This window comes from Pinus tabuliformis, chromosome 9, assembly GCF_031772625.1.
Source record: "Pinus tabuliformis cultivar Carrire ecotype Pingquan chromosome 9, CPIR1, whole genome shotgun sequence".
NCBI classification, from domain to species: domain Eukaryota; kingdom Viridiplantae; phylum Streptophyta; class Pinopsida; order Pinales; family Pinaceae; genus Pinus; species Pinus tabuliformis.
The window spans coordinates 1,720,494,537-1,720,512,155 of NC_142307.1; the positions used below are offsets into that span (position 1 = coordinate 1,720,494,537).

Consider the following 17,619-nt stretch of genomic DNA (forward strand, 5'->3'; position numbering starts at 1 on the left):
CCGTTCACCCAAAAGAATGAAATAGAAAAAATCATCGAGGAACTTTTGGAAGCAGGTGTCATTCGTCCCAGCATTAGTCCTTATTCATCCCCAGTGGTCATGGTTCTGAAGAAAGATGGGGAGTGGCGGATGTGTCCCGACTTCAGGGTCCTCAATAAGTTGACAGTCAAAGATAAATTTCCCATCCCGGTGGTTGATGATTTGCTGGATGAACTCAATGGGACTCAATTCTTCACTAAGCTAGATCTTCGCTTAGGCTACCACCAAATTCGCATGAAGGAAGTCGACATCCCCAAGACTGCTTTCCAAACTCATGAAGGCCATTATGAGTTCCTGGTCATGCCATTTGGTCTTTGTAATGCCCCCTCTACTTTTCAGAGCCTTATGAACCACATTCTCAAACCATATCTCAGGAAATTTGTCCTTGTCTTCTTCGATGACATCCTCATCTATAGTTGCACTTACGCCGCACATCTTCAGCATGTAGATCTACTCTTGCAACTGCTCCGCAAGCATAGATTATTTGTCAAGATGTCCAAGTGTTCGTTTGGCATGGCAGAAGTAGAGTATTTGGGCCACATTGTGGGGCGTGAAGGTGTCAAGGTGGACCCCAAAAAGATCCAGGCAATGCAAGAATGGCCTCAACCTAAGACCTTGAAGAGCTTGAGAGGATTTTTGGGTCTCACAGGCTATTATCGTAAATTTGTCCGCAACTATGGTCGCATAGCGAAGCCCCTCACCCAAATCCTAAATAAAAATTCATTCTTCTGGAATGAGGAAGCACAACAAGCCTTTAAAGCTCTAAAAAATGCCATGTGTTCCACTCCAGTCTTAGCACTACCTGACTTCACCAAATCTTTTGTCATTGAATGTGATGCTTCGGGTACAGGTATTGGGGTGGTCTTAATGCAGGAAGGGTGACCATTGGCCTTCAAAAGCCAACAACTCATTGGGAGGAATCTGGGCCATTCTACCTACAAGAAGGAAATGATGGCCATCTTACATGCAGTCGAGACCTGGCGACCTTACTTATTGGGGCGACGTTTCCAAATCTGCACAGATCATCACAGTCTTAAATATTTTTTGGAGCAACGCCTCTCCTCCCCACAAAAAAATAAATGGCTAGCCAGAATGCTGGGATATGATTATGAGATCATTTACAAGAAAGGGGAAGACAATAGTGTAGCAGATGAATTATCTCCCCAATTTTAGGAGGAAAGTACTCTGCTAGAAATTTCCCTCCCCATTCCAGAATGGATTGAAGAGGCTCACAGGGAATGGTTTTCACACCCCGAGCTCTCCCAACTCATTTCTCAATTGTAGGTAGATCCAAATTCCACCAAGGGCTGCTTGTGGCAGGATGATATTCTTCGCTACAAGGACAGAGTTGTAATATCACCAACATCCACCCTCAAAAGTCGCATTTTGGCAGAATTGCACTCATCTCCCATTGTAGGACATTCGGGCTTTCAGAAGACGTATTCTCGCACCAGAAGATCATTTTTTTGGACAGGCATGAAAAAGGAAATCCTTACTTTCATAGCAGAATGCGATCTCTGTCAACGCCACAAAGGGTAAACCGTGAACACACCAGGCAAATTACAACCATTGCCCATTCCGACATCAATTTGGACGAAGGTTTCTATGGATTTCATTACAGGTCTTCCAAAGTCAGGGAACAAGTCAGTCATCATGGTGGTTGTGGACCGACTGTCGAAGTATGCTCATTTCTGCGCCCTACCCCACGCATTTACACCAAATTTGGTTGCTCAATCTTTCATGGATCAGATCTTCAAATTGCATGGCATGCCCACTTCTATTGTGTCCGACCGCGACCCGATCTTCACCAGTAATTTTTGGCAGGAACTCTTCAAAATACAAGGCACTCAACTAAAACTCAGTACTTCCTATCATCCGCAAACAGATGGTCAAACCGAAGCCGTCAACAAATGCCTAGAAACCTACCTTAGGTGTTTCACTTCAGAAAAGCAACACCTTTGGGTACAGTGGCTACCTCTGGCTAAATGGTGGTATAACACCAACTATCATGCCACCACCAAAATGACTCCCTATGAAGCAGTATATGGTCAACTCCCGCCTTCACCTACTTCGTATCTCAAGGGATGCTCAAAAGTACAAGCAGTGGATCAACTCCTACAACACCACGCAACCATGCTCGCCCATCTTTGAGAGAATCTTCATCAAGCTCAGAACCGCATGAAGCAACAGGTAGACCAGCATCGCTCAGAGCTCCAATTTCAAGAAGGGGATCAGGTCTTTTTACGGCTCCAACCATATAAGCAAACATCACTCAAAGACAAGGGGTGTCAGAAACTCTCTCCCAAATTCTACGAACCATATCAAGTACTTCAGCACATTGGAGAAGTGGCCTACAAGTTGGCCTTGCCACCTACTGCAAAAATCCATCCAGTTTTCCATGTCTCATGCCTCAAGAAAGTGATTGGGAAAAATTGCAGAATTTAGACCAATCTACCTGAATTGGACGAAGAAGGGTCCATCTAGCTTCAACACGAACAGGTCCTAGACACACGAGACAAGCAACTGCACGGCCGCATGATTAAGGAAGTCCTCGTCAAATGGAAAGACACCTCTTCGGAAGATGCAACTTGGGAACGAGCCACTATTCTTCAGCAATTTCTGCAGCTTCAGCCTTGAGGACAAGGCTAGTCTTAAGGGGGAGGGCATGTTAGGGTCCCACCCTAACCCCCCTATTTATGTAATGGGATCACGTCATAGTCAAGAGTCAATAAAGCCCATATTAATAATTGTAAGTGGTTAATCCGCAATTAATGACGGAACCACAGTTAGTTGCAAATGGGCCGTAGTATTAGATAGATGGTACTAATAAAACCCACGGTATTGGCCTGTGGTATTGCATGTATGAGTCATATATAAAGGATAGAGACTCCCTGTGAGGAGCATCGTGTCTTATTTTGTAGTCGAGCTCTGCTCTATTGGAGGTTGCCCCCTCGAAGAGGCAAGCAAACATTACTCTCTGAATAATAAAATCATTGTTATTCTGTGTTCTAGGTATCTTTTCTTCGCATATTCTGTATTTGGGTATCATTTTGCAGGTTAAGAGCATAACAGACATCTTGGCTATCATTTTTAACATTTTATCCTCTATTATTTCTTCCACTCTTCCTCATTGGAGGACTCTTCCCCAACATCATTGACATCTCCCATGTCAGTTCCTCTATTGTACATACTCTCCATAGTTGTCATTCTCTCTTGAAGTTGTCTTACTTCTACCTGCAAAGCCATATTTTCTACAGACCTGTATTGACCTGCTCCTCGATCTACTCTATATGCTCATTGTTTATCTACAATATTCCTTTTTTTGTTTGACGTTGCTATGATACCACAAATTATTCCTCTGTGGTCTCACTCAATCACAATTCCCAAATTATCTTATTTAGGTGCTAAGAATAATAACCTAAGAACTTCACAATCCTTAGATTTCGAGGTTGAATCAAGGAAATTGTAATTGATGGAAAAAATTCCATCTATTAGCATCATTAACTAACATATATGTGCCATGGAATATTGATGGTAATGATGGTAAAGAGTAGGGTGGTAGAGTGCTTAGTGGTGGGGCAACAGAATGCTCGACAATGAGGTGGTAGGGTGCTCGACGATCTTGATAGTAGAAAGTAAAACCTGACATAATAGGTTTCTGTCTGTTGGGCTCATCAATTAACATGATTACCCATTGTCAATATTCATGTTTTAAAACTCTTCTTTTCTTCCTGGTCGAGTGGCGATGACAGGAGGGATGACAAATGACCATATTTTTTCTATCTTCTCAGCATTGTTTGTTAATGAAATGTTGTCAGATCGTTCTTGGATGAAATTAGATTGATGGGGAGAGGTTCCCATCCTTGTTAACACACAGAGACTTGGAAATTTAATATTTAACCAAGAACGAATCTGTGCAACCTTTACCTTAGAAACCGAACTCCACTTTTCTTTGCACTTGGGCAAACCCACCTACAACTAAGCCAATTGGACTAATGCACAAAACTTTATGAATGCATAGAATTGATAACAAGTAGATAATCTGATATTGAATATTTATTTTTGAATGTAAGGGAAAATAAGAGGTTATACAGTCGATATTTTTTCCCTTTACATAGATTCAAATCTCTCCAAACCTCTATCTCTCGATCTTCTCCCTAGTATGATCATACAAAAGAGAATTCTTTTAATAAGGTTCTTGTACAAACCCAACAACACAAATATATTTCCTATATTATCTAAGAAATCCCATACTTGACTACATTATACCTTTAACATATAAATTACCAAATGACACTCGAGTAACTTCCTAACAAATTAAATTCCCTCTATACTATAACTAGGAAAAATATTACAAGTTTAAATAAATTAGGGAATCGAATCCCTTAGTAAATTTGTTATGTATGCATATCAAAATAATGCAGAAACATGAGAAAGGATAGATCAATGACTTGATAATAAGCCACTTTGAGGGGACAACCTTCCTTTACATCACATACATGAACAATTCTTGGATGATTCAAATGATAAGACCTCCTTGGTATATATAGGAATCTAAAGGTTCATAATATAATTGGGTCCCACATAACAACAATAATGTAAGGGAACAACAATAATAATAGTGGGCTTCTATGGGGCACACTAATAACAATATAGGGGCTACACAAGTACTATAGATGCCTAACATGCCCCTCTTCAAAAAAGTGTTGTACTCAACACTAGAGTAGTTATGGATTATAATGTATAAAATAATCATCCTCCCATGTGGAATCTTCAACAGGTAAGTTCTTCCACTTAATGAGATACTCTGAAATTGATCGATTATGTAGCTGCCGAATTATTGTTTCCGTGATTTCTTCAAGCTCCAATATGATTTTTTCTTCCTCGTCAAGTTCTGATAATATAGTTTGTACTGGGATCTTGTTGCCTATAACCTTCTTTAAGCATGAATCATGAAAAAATGTGTGTACTCATGAATATGTAGGATGCTCCAATTTGTATGTAATAGTACCAATCTTTTGCAACACCTTGTAATGGCCATAGTAGTTTGGTGATAGTTTATTATCCTTCTTAGCTTGCTTGAGGACATTTGTATTTATGGTTGTAGCCATAAAAATACCCAATTTACCATGTCAAAACTTCTTTCACTGCGATGTTGATCTACTTGTTGTTTCATTTGGTTCTGCATCATAGTCAAGTTATCCTTTAAAAGTTGTAGAACTTTTTGTTGATGCTCAATGTGATCTTCCACTACTTTAACATTAGAATTGTCTCTTAGAGATGATGTGATGGATGGTGGATGATATCCATAAAGATAGGTTCATTCTTGCCGTGGTATGGAAGGAAGTGTTATACCACCATTCTACTAAAGGTAACCACTTTACCCATTATGTTTCTTTATCAGATGCAAAACAACAAAGATATCCTTCCAAACATTTGTTCACTATCTCAGTTTTCCCATTAGATTAAGGATGAAAAGATGAGCTATGAGCCAATTGAGTACCAAGACAAGAAAATAATTGTGTCCAAAAAGTTCCAGTGAAAATGGGATCTCTATCCACTACAAAAAAACCAGCGATTTGCGCCAGATTTAGCGCCAGATTTTAGTGCATTTGTTTTGTAATTGTGATGAGCAACCTGGCGCTAAATCTGTCTCTATTGTACAATTTTTAAAGCGCCCTTTTTTGCACCTGATTTTGCATCCTTTTTCACGCTAGATTTTGCATCATTTTTTACACCAAACTATGCATCATTTTTTGCGTCAAATTTTGAACCAAGATTTACATCTTATTTTATGACAGGTTTTGCTTCTAGTTTTGTGTCATTTTTTGCATCTATTTTTCATTCTCTTTTGCTTCCTATTTTGTGTCATTATTTGCGTCCATTTTTGCACCATCATTTGCATCAAGTTTACACTGTATTTTGAATCCAATTTAACGTCTTTTTATGCATCCATTTTGTGTCAGTTTTTGCATCTAGTCTTACGCCAGGTTTTGTATCTAGTCTTACACTAGTTTTTGCTTCTATTTTTGCACCAGCTTTGGTGCCTATCTTTGCACCATGTATTGAATTTGATTTAGCACCAAATTTTGCATCCATTTTTGTGCCCATTTTTGCATCTTTTTTTGGACCATTTTTTACATCCACATTTACGTTTGATTTGTCTCCATTTTTCCCATCTCATTTTGCACCATATTTTGCGTCATTTGTTTCATCCAATTTTGCATCATTTTTAACACCATCTCTTGCATCTAATGTTAAATCATTTTGAGCATCCAAATTTGCATTTATATTTGCATCTTATGTTGAGTCATGTGTTGTGTCCACCTTTGCATCTTATTTTGTGTCTAATGGTACATTCAATTTAGAGCCATTTTTTACATCTACTTTTGTATTTGTTTTTGCACCAAGTTTTGCATCCAATTTTAAGCTATTTTATGCCCCTTTTTGCACCATTTTTTTTTTGTCTACTTGTGTCCAATGTTGCACCATTATTTACACCGACTTTTTCATCCAATTTTGCATTTTTTTGGTGTCTAGTTTTACATCATTTTCACCATCCAAATTTGCATCTTTTTTTGCCTCATTTTGTGTCCACATTTGCATATAATTTTGTGTCTGAGTTCGAGCCTAAATTTTCATGTGATTAGGAATCATTTTTTACATCCAATATGGCATCCTTGGTTTCACCTTTTTTCAGCCCCATTTTGCATCTTGTTTTATGTCTTTTCTTACATCTTTTTTTTTTTTTTCCTTTTTTGCACCCAAGTTTGCATCCAAAATTTACACCATTATTTGCATCATCATTTGGCATATTAATTTGTAACGTTTTTTGCTTCTTTTTAATGCTCAACTTTGCATCTTATTTTACATCTAGTTGTTGTCTTTTTTTGCATCTAATTTGGTGCCCATTTATGTGTCCTTGTTTTTGCCCAATTTGATATCCTTTTGTATGCCATGTTTTGTTCCCTTCTTTGTGTCAACTATTGCACAATTTTTCACTTCTAATTTAAAACACTTTGTATGTCAATTGTTTGCATTTTGTATTAATTCCTAGTTTAACATCCAATTTTACTTTCAATTTTGCATCCATGGTTACATCCGCATTTGACTTCTTATATAGAGTATATTTTTATTTACATATATGACCCCCTTTATAGATTCATAGTGAAATATATGATAGTTTCTAAATATCATTAAAGCAGATATCACAATTCAAAATCATTTGTAAAGAAATTTAAGAGAAATTGACAACATCCATCCAAAAAAATAACAATGTGTCATTAACAATTTTCAAAACATGTATAAAATAGCAACATAATACTAATAAAATCAGTATTATTTTTAACCAAAACAAGTAAAATTCAAATATGATTAACAAATCAAAATATTTCATGAATATCGTTATTCTACGATAAATTAACAACATACATAAATCAAACTCATCGTATGATTAAAAAATCAAAATGTCTCATTGATATAGGGTAAATTCACAACACCCATCTAAACATAACAATGTCATTCTACACAATAATTTCTTCATAAAAAACAATGCATGTGCATGCCTAGCTACCACCACCAAGATCATCCTCATGATCATCTTGACCATCCTCATTACTCTGATCCACATCATCACCAACACCGCAACTATCATCATCATCTCCTCCTTCACCACCATCATCCTCATCCTCATCCTCATCATCTCCTGATATATGTTGAACATAATTTGGATCATCGTCTTGGCAATCATTACCTATAACATTCTGACAAAAAAAATCAATATTACATGTTAGTATTAATTACATAACAGAACGCATGTTTTTGTTATACAATGTTAACCATAAAATGAGGTAAGATATACTAGCATTTACACCAGATGTTGCAAAGGAAACGCTGTAAGGCATAAATTGAAAAATACAAATACAACAAAAGAATACTTTGATAAAGAATAAAAATATATTGAATGCTCAAATCAATGCCCCATTAACTAGAAGCATTTAGTAGACATATCTATCAACATTAGGATTATACACAATGATCAAGAAATTTTCCATATACAAACAACAACTTCCACAACAACCTTTTGTCACATCCACATTTTAAGAAATGCCTTGGAACGTGATCGGAATCTTCCATATTGCCTTTTTCATTATGCAGATAAATCTTCCATATTGCTATTTTCATCATGAATATTGTTAGTTCATTGTTGTAAAGTGTTAGTGTGTTAAATTCAATACTATAAGTTCGACAAGTGAAAAACATTCCTGAGGGACCACTTTTTGACGAGTCTTGGATATAGCTTTCAAAGGTCTGTTAAATAAAATGGTGGTTGATGATTTAATGGAGGAAGGCTCTGGCGATTGAAGCAGGTAGGGTTTGGCAGTATGCGGTGAGCAGGTTCTAGGCCTGTAGGGCCGAGTTTCGGGCCCATCACCATGGACGGAGCATAGGTAGCAGAAGGTAGTCTCCGTTCAGGTGGAAGGCTGGCAGGTTTCGGCAGGTGGGGGTCCGCTATTCTCAAGAAAGGACTCCAGGCGACCACAGTAATAGTAAACCGGGAAGGCAAATCCCTCTGGGGAAAGGATTATCATTCTCTCAACAACGTTTTCCTCGCAACCGTTGAGCCAACAGCAAACCGTGACCTACTCAGTAACTATGGTTAATCCGGAGGAGGGCATAGACCTTAACCCCGCTATGGAAGATATCCTATCCATCTGGGGGAAGGATCCAACGGCAGAGAACATCGATCGTTACTTTGGAACGGTGGAAGCCCCAGCAACTTCCCCGTTTTGCCCGGTCTTTGGTAGTCATACCCTCTCACTTACAAATGTGACCAAAGAATAGCAGGAGTCGACAGCAGAACTCCAAAAAGGGAAGCTTCAGCCCATAGCTTCTAATACGACTAAGGGATCTCCTCAGATAAGTCTGCCTTTTCCACATTTCGGGATCAAAGGGAGAATAGGGGTTTCAGGGACGACCCTCTCTGACGGGTGGGAAGATATAGTTACCCTCGGCACAAAGTGGGAAGATATAGTTACCCTCGGCACAAAGCTAGGGCAAAGGCCGGCAGGAGAAGTCGGGAATCCAGCATCCATTACAAGGGCCTCAATACCAACCAGCAGAATCAGCTCGAAGGAGCCCGAGAGGCCGGATTAGAGCGCCGAAGGTTTTCAGGAGCTTAGGGGGGAAGGAGGGCGACCCTTTCAGGAGCCTCAGGTAACAAACCCCTCTCGTTTTGACCATTTTCTTTCCTCCCTTTCGTATGAGAAGGAGATTAGCCTGGAGACAGGCTCTTTCCCCCAGATCGCTGGGCCAGATCCACTTAGTGGCTTACAGTCGAACGAAGCTCTAAGAAACCCCATAAGAGGAACTAAATCGATAGAAGGGCAGAGGAAAAAGCAGAGATTGATCAGATCGCAAGGGATTGAAGGGAATCTGTTGCTGGGAATGGATGTCCAGATTGAAGAAGTGCTGGAGGTCACGGAATGTACTCTGGTTGGCAGAGCGAGAGGGAGGAAATTCACATCAGATTTCATCCAAGCCTGGGGGAAGCAGAATTGGAAATCAGATTTAATCAATGACTTCCGGGTCTTGACTCTAGCAAAAGGCTGGTTCTCAGTCCGGTTCGATAACAAAGAGGCTGCAGATTGGGTTTTGAAGCGGCACTGGTCGCTCGGAAACATCCTGGTGCTCTTTAAAAACTGGAGTCCAATGTTTGATGCTGAACACGAAAAGGCCGATGTCTTCCCGGTGTGGGTCAGAGCACCTGGGCTGCCATCGTTCCTTTGGGTTGAGTCGGTGTTTAAGTCAATTGGGAACAGACTTGGTACTTATCTGGAGGCTGACATGTCCTTCCAGGAAACTCACAACAGGGCAATGGCACGGATCCTGGTTAACCTTAAACCCTGTGGAGGCTTGGCGGAAAAGATCATCCTACAGTACAAGGACTATGTATTCGAACAAATATTGGACTATGAATATTTGCCGTTCCGCTGCCATAGATGCCACGAGTATGGGCACTTGGCAAAGGAGTGTCCTCTAGGAAAACGGTGGAGAAGATTTCAGAGATCTAGAGAGAGGACGGAAAAGTCCTTCAGGCGCCCTTATCCCAAATCAAACAAGGAGATGCCTGCATTCCTGGAGGATGAACCTATGGATTTAGATCCGCAGCAGGGGAGTCTTGGTTTGGAAGCAAAAACTCAGATACCATCGAAGGAAAGCAACGACCTCGATCCGGAACCAGAGGAACCTCAGAAGCTCGCTGAAGAGACCCCATCGCGCTCATCTCCAAAGCCTGTAGAGGATCAAAAGGGTACGAATTCAATTCCAGATCTCTCTTCTCTTCCTAAATTTGAAAATCAAGACTTATGTTCAAATAAATGTCCAGCAGACGATCCATCATTTAAACCTCCCTTTCCTGTTTTAAATGATAAAACTGTAATGACGGAAGATGAAAATCTGAAAAAATCTGTAGAAATCTTATCAGCTGCCATACCCTCCCTGGATTTGAACTGTGATGGGTGCTGCCTCTCATCCCCTGCTCTGGCACAACAACCTCTTTGTCCCTATTATCTTCGCTCCCTAGTTCACAAGCCTGGTTCCATGCCTGCGGTAGGGGGAATCGATCCTTCTGCATCCTTGAGCCAGCCCGGGAAGAAAAGGGGTAGGAAATCAAAGCTCTCTGAAACCAAAGTCCAGGCCATCTTTGACGTGGCAGATGGGAAACAAATTTCAATCACAGGGGCACTTAGAGCAGTGCAAAGCCCCGTATCTACCTTAAAATGATAATTACATCCTGGAACAGCAGGGGTTTTGCCAGTAAACCCAAAAAACTGGCTCTTAAGGAGTTAGTGATGAACTCCAAAGCGGATGTCGTCCTTCTTCAGGAGACATTGGGGAAAGGGGAGGACGTTGAATCAATGCTTAATGCTCTCCTTCCGGGATGGTCTTTCATAGCCATGGATTCTGACGGACACTCTGGAGGCTTGGCCGTAGGAATCAGAGAGGGAAAAATTAAGATCTGGAACCGTTGGGGAATGAAGCAGGTGTTGGGGATAGAGTGCCAGTCCACAGAATTCGAATTTCCCTTAACTATCATCAATATTTATGGGCCGTGTCAAGGTAGGATGCCTTTCTGAAATGGCCTGATGGGAAGCTCGCTTGTGAAGAACAACTTTTTAGTGATGGGAGGAGACCTAAACTTCTCTTTAGGAAGTGCGGAAGCCTGGGGCCCCACAGCACGAGAGGACCCTCAATCAGATTTCTTTATGAATCTCTTAGCTTCAAATAATCTCATAGAAGCGAATCTCATCAAACTGAAACCAACCTGGAGGAATAAAAGAGTTGGAGATGTCAGAGTGGCGAAGAGATTCGATCGCTTCTTAATTAATGAGGCTTTATCTGCTGCAATTCCTTTATTCAGGCAATGGGTAGAAGAAGGGGGCCCTTCGGACCATTTTCTCATTTATCTTGAGCTCTCTAAAGCCCCCCCAAAACCTCCAGCTCCCTTCAAATTCAATGCATCCTGGCTTCAAGATGGATCATACAATAAATTGTTCCAAGACACTTGGATTCACTCTGCCAGAGGCTCCCAAGAAAGTAAAGGGTTCTTATTTATGGAAAATCTCAAAAGATTGAAAAAGGAAACTATTTCATGGGCAAAGGCTAGAAAATTACAGCAGAATGAAGACCTATTAAAGATAACTGAAGAGCTTCAAAAGCTTGAAAGCATAGAGAAGGACGGATATGCGACTCATGAATCCAAGGAGAAAATTGTAACTCTGGAAAAGCACAAGAATCAAATCTTGCTGGCAAGGGAGGAGGAATGGAGGTTAAAGAGCAGAGCTATATGGCTCAAAGCTGGAGATGACAACACCAGCTTCTTTCATAATTATGCTAAAGGTAGGAAGAGTGCAAACACAATTTGGCACTTAAAATCGGAAGAAGGAAGAGAGGCTAAGACCTTTGAAGCTCTTTCAACCCTTGGGGTGAACCATTTCCAATCTTTATTCAAAGATAACGGTGAGATTACCATAGCGGAAGTAATCCAAAAAGCGCAATGCTTTCACAAATATGTGGAGGAGGAAGAAGCGGATTTTCTAATGGAACCGGTGTCGAAGGAGGAAGTGGAAAGTGTCATAAAATCCATGGCAAAAGAGAAAAGCCCCGGGCCGGATGGGTGGTCGGTAGAGCTTTTCCTGCACTTTTTTGAGCAAATAGGAGAAGAAATTACAGAAGTGGTGGAGGAATCAAGACTAAAGGGAGAGATTTATAGTCCTTTCAATGCAACCTTCATATCCCTCATCCCAAAAAAGGAAGCTCCGGATTCCTTCGAGGACTTTAGACCCATCTCCCTTTGCAACAGTATTTACAAAATAATTGCAAAAGTGATAGCTCTCAGGATAAAACCAATTTTATCAAGGCATATCTCTCCTGAAAAATTTGGGTTTCTGAACGGGAGACAAATTCATGAAGCAATAGGGGTGGCACAGGAGGTCCTTCACAGTGTTAAGATGAAAAACAAGAAGGGAGCTGTCATAAAAATCGATCTATCAAAGGCCTATGACAGGATAAACTGGTCATATATTCGCCTGCTCTTAACACACCTCGGCTTCAAAGTGGATTTCATCAGATGGGTCATGGGGTGTATCACAGATGTTAGTTACGCACTCCTTATAAACGGAGCTGCTACACCCTTCTTCAAAGGACAAAAAGGGCTGCGGCAAGGATGCCCCTTGTCCCCCTTGCTTTTCCTCTTGGTGGCTGAAGGTCTAAGCCAGCTGATTCATAAAAGCAGAAGGGAAGGTAAGATAAAAGGTATAGAGGCAGCAGTTAACCTTTTCATCTCTCATCTTCTCTTTGTAGATGATATTCTGGTCTTTACTAATGGATCCATAAATGAATTAAAGGAGTTGAAAAATATTTTTGACCTCTTTTTGAAAGCTACTGGAATGCAGATCAATCCCAGGAAATCTCAAATCATTATAGAAGGGCTGAACAGACAAGAAAAGGAACAGTTCAGCATGTACTTTCCATATGAAATGTGCAATATGGTAACCCCTTTTAAGTACCTGGGATTCTGGTTGAAGACAATTGATTATAGGAAGGAGGACTGGTCTTGGCTAATTGCAAAAATTGAAGCTAGAATCAGGCACTGGAGTTTTAAATGGCTTTCCAGAGCAGGGAGACTGACTCTGATAAAATCTGTGTTATTAGCCATCCCAGTTTACTGGTCAGCTCTAACATGGGTCCCAAAAGGTGTGTTGGAGAAAATTCGGAGAATCTGTAGCAGATTCTTGTGGGCAGGATCCAAAGAAAACTCGGTTCTCCCTTGGGTCGCTTGGGAGAAAGTGGCGAGACCTAAGGACTGGGGAGGATGGGGGATAAAAAGCTTGCCCGATTTCAGACTCTCTTTGGCAGCAAAATCTGGGTGGCGACTCATTACGATGGAAAATCTCTGGACTAGAACTGTTAGAAGGAAGTATATAGATCCAACCCCCCTAGAAGTGTGGATCAGGAACCCTGTCAAGAGTCAAAAGAACATCTCAGCAATCTGGAAAGCAACTCTGGAGTCTTTTAAAGTGATAGAACAAGGACTAGCTTGGAAAGTTGGGAGCGGAGAAAAGGTAAAGATTGGAGAGGATCCCTGGATAGGCTGCTCTGAAAACTTTGCACTTTCCCCTGAACTAGTTCAGCAGTTAGCAGACAAAGGTTTTCTTTACCTTAGCCAAGTGGCAAATCCGAGATCTTCATCCATTTGGGGTCAAGCTTGGAAGAATGGTGAAGATCTGGAACTGGATCAAAGATGGTGGAATGAATGGAGTACCTTTACTCAAGAACTCTTCAGAACAACCGTCCGCCTAAATGATAGACAGGATGAGTTAATTTGGGCCCATGACTCTGGGGAATATGCTCCCAAGAGTGGATATAATTTCCTTATGTCCAAGAAAGGATGGGGAAATCCAGAGTGGTGGTCAAACAACTCTGGAAACTTAAGAGCCCCCCAAAGTCAAAAATCTTGTTCTGGTGCATCCTAAAAAGCAAAATTCCAACCTGGGACATCCTATAGTCCAGATTCATGCACGGGCCTGGGAGATGTACCTTGTGCAAATAAGAAGCAGAGTCTATAAACCATCTTTTTATAAAATGCCCGGAAGCTATTAAAATTTGGGCTGAGGTAGGGAACCTTCTGAACAAAAAATTAGATTGGGATGGGAACTCTGTTCAAGAAGCATGGCAGAAGTGGTGGCAATCTCATCCATCCGGGAACCTTCACAACCTCCCTCTCATCATTAGCTGGGGTATTTGGATAACCAGGAACAGGAGTATTTTCCAGGATAAAAGAATTCCTATAGCCATCACTGTGAGCCAGAGCACTGCCATTTTTTCTAGTATCCCCGAGCCAAAGGAGGCACATTCCCAAAGAATCATTCCAGATCTGCAGATCACAGAAGGAATCCCTTGGGCTTTCTTTGATGGTGCTTCTCAAAACAACAAAGCAGGCGCTGGTTTAGTCATCAATGAATCCCCATCGCATGTCTTAAAAGCCTCTGTGGGTCTTGGAACTGGAACAAACAACTTTGCTGAACTTCTTGCCCTGAAATTCCTTATGTGTTGGCTCATCCAAAGGCGCAGCCTCACAATTCAACTTTTTGGGGATTCCCAAATAGTGATCAGATGGGTTAATGGAAATAGCACTTGCAGCAACCAGTTATTAAAACAGATTTTGGGAGAAGTTCAGAGATTAAAATCTTATTTTATCTATTTTACCCTCCGCCACATTTACAGGGAAAGGAATGAATCAGCGGATCAGCTATCTAAAGACGGGCTTCAACAGGTTCTGGGCAGCTGGAAGATCACAAAAGAAGATCATGGTCAAACCAGAAGATCAGAACAACCGCCATATAATCAAAATTTCTTATAATCTGGCAGTTTTTTTTTTTTTTTTTTTTCGCTGCCAAAATTTTTTGTAATCATATATATACATAACAGCACTTATATCGGCTTTAAAAAAAAATCAGTATTGCATTTCGGGCTGGTTTCTTCTTTGCTGCAGAGGCCTGGAATGAATTGGTTTATTGTATGTCAATCAGCCCGCTGTTTTCTTACAGTTTTGGAAAGGCACCTCGGTTCAGAGGCAGACAGTACAGCCACAACACCCTACAAAAAACAGGTGTTTGCATATGACAGATTTTTGTAAAATAGTCTTGGTAATCCCTCAGTCGGATTAGTGATGCTTCAGCATCTGCAATGTAACCTTTTTATGAGCTTAATAAAAAGTTTCGCTTTTTTCCTTGGAAAAAAAAGTGAAAAACATTCCTCAATTAGCATAATATACATTTTTCTCTCACTGTGTATTTTTCAGTCAAAGAGCACAAGTAACATATTAACATGTATTTTCCCTTCATTATTTTCATCATAGAGCCAAGAAATATACGCCTTATCTATAAAGTAACAAAAATGTTTTGAAATAAGTTTAATATTTCAAGCCAGTGTCTAACCTATAAAGTAACAAAAACTTTTTGAAATAAATTTAATATTTTAAGCAATTGACTAACCTACTTTAATAATTGAAAAATTCTCAAAGATGAATTATACTCCATAATAAGGGAGCCAACATTGGAGCCCATACTTTCACTAAAACCAAAAGAAACACAACCACTTGTTAAGAAGAAATTCAAGTAATAATAATAAAACAAAAATAATAAACATTAAAGTATAAAATGGTATTTCCAACACACAAGTATAAATATACATGCTCTATGTCCATTGTTAGATTAAATGGGTGTGGAGAAAATTAGTAGAGAACCCAAAATTGTATTTCTAATTAGGATGGGTGGAGAAATGCTTTAAATGCGGGTTGTTGTCATTCTAATGAAACCCTTTGCAAAGGGGATGTTAAGATTCTGAGAGAAAAGCTAGGCTTGGTAGAGAACACCTTCCTTGTTAAACATTCCCCTACTGTAACCAAAAGGAAAGGGCAAGAGAAACAATAATTAGGTTTTTGTTCACAAGTTGTACAAAATATATAGGTGCTATTGATGTTTGAGTGAATAATGGGAGAGATTATTTATGAAATTGTGATAAGGCGCACCTAGTTTTGTCAGAAAGAGGCATATTAATGACAAGTACATCACATTTAGGTAGCATTTCGTCAAGATTTGTCTCCAATTTTGCTCCAGTTTCCTTTTCCAATTCGGGTCCAATAGAAAGACGGTCGTGGTAAAGAAGCTTACAATTGAAGGGCTGTACAAAGGAACACAATTCAATTCAACATCATGTAATGTTTATTATTATTAGATTGAAATTTTGAAACAAACAGCATGCATGCGTAAGAATTATGGAGCACTGATTTTTGAAAAGAAGTTTGCAACATCATGAAGTATTACTAGATCCTAAGAATGAATACCTTCAAACACTTAAGTAGTTCTTTGCCAATACGCCCTGCACCAATAGAACCAATAGTTTTCCCTTCTAGATCATATGACCTATAAGAAATTGCTGCCACTTTACAATCACCCTCAACAATTTTCTTATATCCAGGCACAAAGTTTCTCATCAATATGAGAATGCGCATTAGCTCATCTTCGCCACGGACACCACATTACTTTCGCTGATCTTCAACCAATGATGATACAAACAAATCAATGGAATTAAAAAATATATCCAATATAAATAAAATGCGTTTTTTTAAAAGTAACTCCTAAAGTGAGAAAAATAAAGTTAAAAAATATAACAATGACAATTGTGTAGTTAAAGTGTAACCAAAACAAAAATATATATACAACAATAGAATAAATAAAATGCGTTGTTTTAAAAGTAACTCCTAAAGTGAGAAAAAATAAAGTTAAAAAAATATAACAATGACAATTGTGTAGTTAAAGTGTAACCAAAACAAATATATATATATATATATATATAGAATAAACCTATCAAGTGTGGATCAAGCAGTTTGTGTCGGATTTAGCCCATAAAATGTCATTTTCAAATTTAATAATAGAATAAACCTATCTAGTGTGGATCAAGTTGTTTGTGTTGGATTTAACTCATGAAATGTCATGTTCAAATTTAATGGAGAGGGGTCGATTTAATGGAGAGGGGTTGAGAGTGGGAGCCACTTGTGAAGGGTAAAAATTATTCCGTAAGGCACTTAGTGAGACAGAGCCTTGCACAAACCTATTGACAACATCCTACAATTAGACAAATCATTCTTCCATCAACCATTGGAGCTGATCTCAACCTAAACACAGTTTAACTGATTATATATATATATATATATAGATATATATATATATATATATATATATAGATATATATATATATATATATATATATATATATAATGCACTGGAAATCTAAAAGTAGCATAAACATAGAGATACAATTGGAGAGTCTATACTGGTAATCTGGAAAGCTTGGTGCTAAGCAAAAGAGAGTGATGGGATGATGTCAATGTCCTCTAACCCTGATGAGGAGGGGCGGGGGGGGCAAGCTATTGGCTCATTGTTGGAATTGTCAAGCTCATGAAAGGATCCAATTGTATGATATACTATGTGAGGCACTCGAATGAGGATGCTCTGC

The 17,619-nt window shown here is 39.5% G+C and overlaps 1 pseudogene; it reads right to left on the reverse strand.

Moving 5' to 3' along the window:
* Window positions 1-15,123: 15,123 nt before the first annotated feature.
* LOC149155576 (formate dehydrogenase, chloroplastic/mitochondrial pseudogene) lies at window positions 15,124-16,615 on the reverse strand (annotated as a pseudogene).
* Window positions 16,616-17,619: the final 1,004 nt, after the last annotated feature.